Source organism: Tamandua tetradactyla, chromosome 1, assembly GCF_023851605.1.
Source record: "Tamandua tetradactyla isolate mTamTet1 chromosome 1, mTamTet1.pri, whole genome shotgun sequence".
NCBI lineage: Eukaryota > Metazoa > Chordata > Mammalia > Pilosa > Myrmecophagidae > Tamandua > Tamandua tetradactyla.
In genome coordinates this window covers 187,995,800-188,006,058 of record NC_135327.1, presented here as the reverse complement: position 1 = coordinate 188,006,058, position 10,259 = coordinate 187,995,800, and positions in this window count along the sequence as shown.

Below are 10,259 nucleotides of genomic sequence, written 5' to 3'. Positions count from 1 at the left end.
TTCAGGGGAGGAATAGAGCTCTTGTGAATTAAATGGCTAGCTCTAGCCTTGTGAACTCTTTGTATGGATTGGGATGGATCCATATATTCTAACTATGAGTGTAGATATAAACTGCCCTCCAATTACATACTACACCTTCAAGTATCGCATTCCAATCCTGAACCATGCTGTTTCTGTTTGCTAAAGCTGCTGAAATGCAATATATCAGAAATGGGTTGGCTTTTTCAAGGGGGATTTATTAGTTTACAAATTTACAGTTCTAAGAGCATGAAAATGTTCAGATTAAGGCATAAAGAGGAAGATACCCTCTCTGAGGAAAGGCTGCTGGCATCCGGATTTCCTTTGTCACATGGGAAGGCACATAGCACTGTATGCTTGTCCTTCTCTCCTGTGGTCTCATTTCAGTGACTCTCTCCAAATGTCTGTGTGTGTTTCTCTCTAAGCTCTCCTGCTTTGCATTTCTTTTATCCTCTCAAAAAGGACTCCAGTAAATGCTTGATACCCACCTTGAATGGGCTGGGTCACACCTCAGTTAAAGTAGTCTAACCAAAAGGTCCCCACCCACAATAAGTCTGCCCCCACAAGAATGTATTCAAAGAACATAGTCTTTTCTGGGTACACCACAAATTCCAACCAGCACAGGTGTTGCCAACAATCTTGTGCCTTAAAATCTGTGTGTTGAAGTGGCCATTCCACTATTCTGTCATGCCAACAATTTCTAAGTGAAACAGTGTATGTTGGGACCAAAATCTCTTGGACATGTGCCCATTGTCAGTTTTCTGTGGGGGGGGGTCTGTTGGATTCAGTGAGGTCATGCAGTATCACATATTTGTAAATCGTATACTCTAAGAGCCTTCCAAGTGAGGTACTGCAGACAGAAAGGGGGAAATTCATCCTTGGAATATATGTCATTTGCAGTCAGAATGAATCACTGACCTTTCCAGGGTGGAAGGAGTCTAATGCAACAAGCTATCAGCTGGCTTATTAGGACTCCTTGAGGGTAGATACCATATTGAAGGCCCAGCATTGGTCTCTGCTGGTAACAGTCTAACATACAGCAGAGGTAGTATATATAGTAGCATCAGTGGGGGGCTTTCCATATCGTTGAACTTGTGCAAAGCCTCCCTCTTTGTCACTATGGCTACTGCATTTGTGTGTCCAATGTGTGTCACTGCATTAGCAAGGAGCAGAGACTGGCTGACATCTACTGGTGGAGTCATTCTGTAACTGATTATTGAATGCCTCTTCAGCAATGGATATCTCTGGTTAGCATTAATGTGGAAATCAAAGATCTTTATGTCTGTGCCACTCCCATGACTTGTGTCTCTGCCTCCATTCACCTGATATTCTAGTCTTGCTCCTTCCAGGAAACTAAACAATCTGTAAAACAATTTTCTGTTTTCCAGGAGTCTGTGTATTGTCACCTCAGACCATTTCTTTCTTAGCAAAGTATATGACTAGGTGCATTGCCTAAAGTCAGGTACAGGGAGATGTATTCCTTTATTAATTACCTTTTAGAATCATGCCTGTGTGCTCAAAATATTGTATAAATGTATCCAAAATATCCATGAACCAGATGTAGCTTTTTTCTTCCACAGGGTGTCAGCTAGTTGTAGATAATTCTTAGGACACCATATATAAAAGCTAAGAAAGAGGCGTAATGTATATAGGTGATATTTTGTAGTGTTTTCTGATGTACATGGAAAGGCTTTGATGCAGAACACCAGTGACCTTTGTTGTAGTTCTCCTATTAGAGTTTGCTAAAGACTCCATGTGGCATCTTTATCTGTTCTTTCCTTATTGACACCTAAGTGTGCAAGGGATCTGATCGAGGAAAATGACTCAACTGGTATTGCCATAAATCTTAAGTGTATAGATCAATGAATTTTTATATATTAACATCTATGTCACTACCATATGGATCAAGGTGTTCAACATTTCCATCATAACAGAAAACTCCTTTGTTTTCCACCTTACCTTCTGAATTCATTCCTCAGACAGAGAGATAACCACTATTCAGTCTTCCATCATCAGTCATCTGATGATAAATTGACATCTTAACAACATTTCACTTATTTCTGAACCTCATATAAATTAATCATACATTATATACACTGATGTCTGAATTCTTTGAGTCAATATGTTTTTGAGATTCATCTATGTCATTTTATTTATTAGTAGTTCTTCCTTATTGCTACATTGTAGTCAATATGAATATCCTACAATTTCTGTGCTTTGGGTGTAAAGTCTAAGAAACCATTGCCTACCACAAGGTCTTTAAGATGCTTCCTTGTATTTTTTCTAGGAGTTTTATGGTCCTGGCTCTTATATTTAGGTCTTTGATAGATTTTGGGCTAATTTTTGTATAAGATGGGAGATAAAGTCTACTTTATTCTTTGGAATATAAGTATTCAGTTCTCCCAACACCATTTTTTTTGAAGAGACTGCTTGCCCCAGTTAAATGCAATTGGAAACCTTGTGAAAACTCAATTGTGTGTTTCCTAGTATAACTTATGTAGACAGTTTGATTGAACGCCATAAGTACTTAGAATCTCAGGTAGGACATGAGGTTTCGCTGGTTTGTCTGGAATGATGCCCCAATGAATCCCAGAGTGATTCGATCAGTGAGTGGAAAAGTATCTGCAAAGCCCCCTTCGGGGAGGGGTGAGAATGGGGAGAAATTCAACTTCCCCAAGTTGAATTCTTGATATTCTCACAAGCAGTGTGGACAACCAAAGCTATAGGCTGAGCCCCCAGTCTTGGGGTTTGTTCATATGAAACTTAACCCAGCAAAGGATAGATCAAATCTACTTAAAATTTAGGCCTAAGACTCACCCCCAAGAGAGCCTCTTTTGTTGCTCAGATGTGGCCTCTCTCTCCAGCCAACACAACGAGAAGTTTCACCACCCTACCCCTCTCTACGTGGGGCATGACTCCCAGGGGTGTGGACCTTCCTGGCAACATGGGACAGAGATCTTGGAATGAGCAGAGACTCAGCATCAAGGGATTGAGAAAAACCCTAGAATGAGCTGAGACTTAGCATTGAGGGATTGAGGAAACCTTCTCGACCAAAAGGGGGAAGAGTGAAATGAGACAAAGTGTCAATGGCTGAGAGATTCCAAACAGAGTTGAGAGTTTATCCTGGAGGTTATTCTTATGCATCAAGTAGATATCATCTTGTTATTCAAGATGTAATGGAGAGGCTGGCAGGAACTGCCTGAAAATGTAGAGCTGTGTTCCAGCAGCCATGTTTCTTGAGGATGATTGAACAATGATATAGCTTTCACAATGAGACTATGTGAATGTGAAAATCTTGTGTCTGATGCTCCTTTTATCTACCTTGTCAACAAAGGAGTAGAACATATGGAATAAAAATAAATAATAGGGGGAACAAATGTTAAAATAAATTTAGTTTGAAATGCTAGTGATCAATGAAAGCGAGGGGTAAGGGGTATGGTATGTATAATCTTTCTTTTTTTTCTTTTTCTTTCCTGTGTTAGTTTTATTTCTTTTTCTATTGTCTTTTTATTTCTTTTTCTGAATTAATGCAAATATTCTAAGAAATGATGAATATGCAACTAAGTGATGATATTGTGAATTACTGATTATGTATGTTGTTTTATTTTGTTTCTTTATTTTTTAATTAATAAATAAATTAAAAAAAACTCAATTGAAGGAAAAAAAAAGTCAATTGAAGTGGGTTCAAGGATATTTCAGTGGTAGAATTCTCACCTGCCATGCAGGAAACTCAGGTTTGATTCTGCTGCAATCACGGGCTAGTCACATGGAAAAAGAATGGAATGTGACCCCCATCATGCAGCATACAAAAGAAAAAGTCAGTTGATCATGACTGTCAGGGTCTATTTCTTATTCAATTCTGTTGATCAGTATGTCTATGTTTGTGCAAGTACCAGCTGTTTTGACTGTTGTAGCTTCATAATATACTTTAATGTCAGGAATTGTGAGACCCCCAATTTTGTTCTTCTTTTTCAGGAAGAAGAAGTTTGGCTATTTGAAGATGTTCAAACTTCCAAGTAAATTTGGTAATTTCCTTTTCCATTTCTGCAAAGTAGGCTTGAAATTTTGATTGTGATTGCCTTGAATCTTTAAATCAATTTGCATAGAATTAACATCTTAATGATATTTAGTCTTCCTATCCATGAACATGGAATGGCCTTCCATTTGTTTAGGTCTTCTTTGATTTCTTTTAGCAATGTTTTATAGTTTTCTGAGTACAGATCCTTTAGGTTCTTGGTTAAATTTATTCCTAGATATTTTATTCTTTTAGTTGTTATTTTAAAGGGAATTTTTTCTTACTTTCCTCTTGAGATTGCTCATTACTGGTGTATAGAAATGCAATTGATCTTTATGTGTTGATTTTATATACTGACACTGTGGTAGTTTAATTTAGTTGTCAACTTGGCCAGGTGAATGTACCTAGTTCTGTTGCTCTGGACATGAGCCAATGGTACGTGTACCTCATCTGTTGCTAATTACATCTGCAGTTGGCCAGGAGGCGTGCCTGCTGCAATGAATGACGTTTGACTTAACTGGCTGGTGCTTAAATGAAAGAGCACGATGTGGCACAGCCGAAGCAGCTCAGCATACCTCATCTCAGCACTTGCAGCTCAGCCCAGGCCTTTGAAGTGCAGAAAGAAATCACCCTAGGGAAAGTTGTTGGAACCCAGAGGCCTGGAGAGAAGGCCAGTAGAGACCATCCTGTGCCTTCCCATGTGAGAAAGAACCTCAGTGGAAAGTTAGCTGCCTTTCCTCTGAAGAACTAACAAAATAAATTCCCTTTTATTAAAAACCAATCCATCTCTGGTGTGTTGCATTCCTGCAGCTAGCAAACTAGAACAGACATTTTGTTGAGTTCATTTATTATCTTTAGTAGCTTTGATATTTTCAGGCTGATTTTCTTGAGCACTATTTAGCTGTAGATAGAAAAAGATTCTGTAAATCCAGGTGATAGGGATGCAGTACAGATAAGTGGTTATGGGTGTCATCTTTGGAGTCAAGCAGACCTGGATTAGAATTCAGACTGTGTTATATACTTGCTGTATAACCAAAACTATGTTTCTTACCATCTGTAGCTTTGTTTTCTGTTTTGTAAAATGAGTGTAATAATATTAACCTCAGAACTGTTATGAAGTTTGGACAAGATCATGATACATGAAACTTTTCGCACGAGGTCTGAAACTTAAGCTCTCAATAAAAATATATTAAAATTAATATTTACAATGTGGGCAACACAGGCACAGAATTAGAGATTTAAGTTTTCATTCTGCATTGGAGAAACTTTCTCTATGAGTTACTCATAACAATTTCCATGTAGATTTTAAAAAGTCCTTTCTCTTGAAGTGTACATTTCACTTTATGTTTTGAGAAGACTTTTATAATCTCTCTTTCCCAGAGTGATAAAATAGTCAACTCATTCATTAATTCAGCAGCAACCATGGAGTTCTTGCTGTGTTTCAGGTGAAAAATTCAATTATCTTCATATGAGTCCGTTTAATTTTCTATGCCTGGAACTTATTCTATATTCTTTTGAAAAAGTAAAAATGTGAATCCCAATGAAATGTTAAAATACAAATGGAGTCTTAGAAGAAGAGAAAAGAAGAAAACATAAAGACTATATAGTTCAACTTTTCATTTTGATAGATGAGGAAACAGAATAGTTAAGCAACTTTTCTAAGATCACACAGTGAAGTGGTGGTAGAATTGATGTGAGAACTCAGAATTCCTGATTTTGAGCTAGTACTCCATGAAATAAATAATATTGTGATTATGATTTTGGTTCAAACTTAAAAACAAATAGAACACAAATGAAAAATTAGATAAAATTGAACCAACATGAGTCAAAGTTCATCAAGAGAGCAAGGAAAATAAAATACCTTCCTGCTGGTTGGAAAAACATCACAGACATGAAGACCTGTGGGACAGCATTGTAACACTCTCTTCCTTTTTGTCTTCTCCCAACAAGCCATAATTAATAATGCTACTCTATACTCAGAGCAAATAGCAAACAACAATCCTGGAGGTCAATGGTGGGTAACCCCAGTCAACATGTCAGAAATGCTGCAGGCACCAATTTCAGGTGACTGGTGAACTAGCTATCACACAAAAAAGTCTCATCCCTATGGTTTTCAATAGTAATTGCCCATAATTGTCTCTATTTTCTTACCAGAGTTTTCAAGGCCAGGACCCTGAATGGTTTCTGACCTATCATCAGCACTCTCCTGGACTTCCTGAATCAATTTGGCACTCTCCTTTGAGCAGCTAGTGATGACTCTTCTCTGTGATAGGAATGAATGAACTCACTCAAGACTGCTGGTCTTGAATCAGGTTTCCACCACTGAATAATTTTGTGAACTTGGGTGAGTTAATTAACTTCTCTAAAACTTTATTTCCCAGTCTTTATATAAAAAGAGCATTAATATCCTCTTCATAGATTTGATGTGAGAATAATATTAAAGCATTTCATATAACGCCTACCACATACTAAGTAGTCAATAATTATTAGCTATAATTAAATGTCTAGTATTGTTGATAGAGGCATTTAAATGCTATTAGAAATCAGAAGATAGCTCACCAGTGAACATTTGGAAGTGAAGTGAACTGATAGTAATGGCTTCTTTATTTATTCATTAGGTCTTTGGTGAGTGTTCACCTGGTTCTAGGCAAGCTACAGGTGCTGGGGATAAAGATGGAAACTGACCCTTGTGGAGAGATGATGCATAACTGAGAAAGCTACTTTAATCCCCAGTATAAAGATTATGAAAAGTTGGGAACCAAAAACAAAATCTGGACTACTTTCTCTTGGGAAACGTCACCTTCGTTGCCTGGTGGGTGAGCTAGGAGTAGGTTTTGTGGGAGAGAGTTTCCCTCTGTGGCCTTTGCCAACCAACTCACAGAGGGGTCCTGGGCCCACTGAGTGTGATGGCAGGTGACACCTGCCCTGGTAAGACTGTTCTGTCCAAGACTGAGTAGCCTCCTGTGCTGCCAAAAGAGAGTATGGGGAAAGCCATAAGAGTGAATGTTTGAGTAATTTGTCAGTGTCAGTGGTATACCTGATTAAAAGTACCCTTGCTCCAAGACCAGGGAGTTTAGCAACTATGCCAAGATCAGAATAATTTTTGGCCTAATAGTAATAATATTGGTAATATCTTATATTTGCATAGCTCAGTGAGTCTTCAAAAGCATCCATTTGCATCTCTTTTGCTTGAGGCTTTTAGTATCCATGTGAGACCTCCTAGGCAACTCTCATTATGCATAATTTATGAATGAGGGACTGAGATTTAGACAGTTTACAGGGTTTGCCTGGAAGGAGCACAGATAGTAAATGGTAGACCTGGGGCTACAACCCAGGTCTGTGGTTACAATTCTTACCTGTTTAAGGGTGGGCTACCTCTTGGGCTTCCTGGATGCCTAGGCCACCCCTCAGGGAGTACTGCATACAGAGAAGACTGTTCACACAGGAGGCTCCCTGAGCTCAACTCTATATCACATGTATAAATGATTTTCTACTGCTACACCTGAGGCCTGCATGTGGAATTACAAGTCTTTATCCTCTGGTTTACCACTTAAATGCATCCTTGCAAATGTTAGAATGCAGCATGCAATGTCTGTTATGAAACTAAATGACCATTGACATACTTTTTTTTAGGAATTGCAAATTATGTCCAGAGTGAATAAATTCCAAGAATACTTTCTCATGGTATTCATTTTGTGAACCATAATTTAAAATTGTAATGTCAACAAAGTACTTCCGTTATTTTCTGATTCGCTCTCCTGCCAATCCAGATGTTAATTCTCTATCCCTGACCATTGAAGTCATTTCTGGCTATGTCATCCTCACTTTCACATACTAATGTAAAGCCAGGCTGATTTCTTTAGCAAGTGTGAGTCCTTTTCTGCCTGAAGAGCAATTCCCATCCTTTGAATATGTACAGGTTTAAAGTTTATTTTCCTCCTTCTTCTTCCTTTCTTCCTCTGCAGTTTCATGATCTCCTTGATTTTTATATAGCTGTTAAGAGTATGGAGTGGTAAGTAAAATGCTTAAATTTGATCCTAAACTTAAGCTGTGAGGCATTGAGTAAATTATGTAATCTCTCTTTGCCTCAGTATCCTTATCCACAAAATGGTTAATAAAAATGGCTGATGCATCGGGTTCTTATGATAATTAAAAGAGATAATAATGTATGATACCTAGAACAGTGTCTCATCCATGGTAAGCATTCAGTAGCTGTGTGTGTGTGTGTGTGTGTGTGTGTGTGTGTGTGTGTGCAAGAGCATGTGACTGGTATCTCTAAACTAGGATGTCTTGGTTTTGGATCTTACCACTGTTTCTATTGAAGCTCTAATTTCATTGAGAAAAGCCTCTCCAATATAACTTTCTTGTAGTTCCCTGTTGTTCTTAATTCTAAAGCTCATTTGTGAACCTCTCAGTAGGAGTCTCTGTCCAGCACAGGAAGCCCTCCATAAATAACCTCTGTTTCTCCTGGCCTCTTTGTGACACACATTAGTCTGAAAAGAAACCCATACTATGTCACATACTCTACTTTGGGCTGGGTTAGCCTCATTTTTTTTTTTTAACTTTTTTTATTGTATAGTATAACATATATACAAAGCAAAGAAATAAAAAAGCAATAGTTTTCAAAGCACTCTTCAACAAGTAGTTACAGGACAGATCCTAGAGCTTGTCATGGACTACCATATGATCCTCTCAGACTTTTCCTTCTAGCTGTTCCAGAATATAGGAGGCTAGAGGGCATAAACATTTTTTTTATCATCACAATTGACTTTTTTCCCTTCTTTTGTTGTGAAAAATAACATATATACAAAAAAACAATAAATTTCAAAGCACACCACCACAATTAGTCATCAAACATATTTCAGAGTTCAACATGGGTTACAATTCCACAATTTTAGGTTTTTACCTTTAGCTGTTCTAAAATACTGGAGGCTAAAAGAGATACATATCCATTTAATGATTCAGCATTCATAATCATTTGTTAAATCCTATTTTCTCTGTATAACTCCACCATCACCTTTGATTTTTACTTCCTTCTCTTTTGGGATGCCTAGGATTTGGCATTTCTAACAATTTCATACTGGAAGGGTCTGTCACTAATGCAGGGTAGGGAGATGGAACTATCTGATGTTCTGGAGAAGTTGGGCTAGGTTTCAGGACTTATCTGGACCAGGGACCCATTTGGAGGTTTAGGTTTCTGGAAAGTTATTCTAGTGCATGGAACCCTTGTGGAATCTTATATGTTATTGCCCTAAGTGTTCTTCAGGATTGGCATGAATGGTCCTGATTGGGGTTGGCTGTTATGACAGGTAGCAAGGTCTACCTGAAGTTTGTGTAAGAGCAACCTCCATAGTAACCTCTTGACTCTATCTCAACTCTGTCTGCCACTAATACTTTATTATTCATATTTATTTCCCCCATTTTGGTCAGGACGGAACTGTTGACCCATGGTGCCAGGTCTGGATTCATCCATGGGAGTCATCTCCCATGTCACCAGGGAGACTTTCACCCCTGGATGTCATGTCCGATGTAAGGGGGAGGGTTGTGATTTCACTTGCAGAGTTGGGCTTAGAGAGAGTGAGTTAGCCTCATTTTTATTGGATAACCTTGAAATTAATGTTCTTTATTGTCATGATTACATAGAAAAGACTTAAAGACATATGTTGAGGGAGTCTAGCATTTATTTGCTTAATGCTTGCATCTATTAAATGGGATGATAATGGAAAGTGAAATATTTCCATAAAGTAATTCTCAATGTTCAGTATATGCCACAGAATAAGTACTTAATAAAAATGTTAACTGTTATTAGTAAAATCCATTTGTCTCTGCATGGGGATGTCCATCCATATCCAGTAATTGAGAATTGGGTTGTGGCACTGGCTAACTCCTGCCAAGTGGAGAACGTGTGTTTACTGAGAGAGAATCATAAACACTCTTATTGAGAAGGTAAGAAGGTCTTTAACCAAGTGGACTTCAAAATCCCAGGACAGATTGGAAAATGGATTTTGTTGGGTAATTCTTTAGGAAGCCATGTTAAAGGGTGGGTACTCATTTATGAACACAGAAATTATAAGATAAATTATAGGATTTCATCAATGATAACCACTCTTTCTCCAAGTCTGAGTAGGCATGTAGGAACATTTAGTATATGTAAGAGGAAGTACAAATAGGGGAAACATCCAGATGTGGGACGAAAATGGACAATGTGTCAATAGATTTGGAGGTC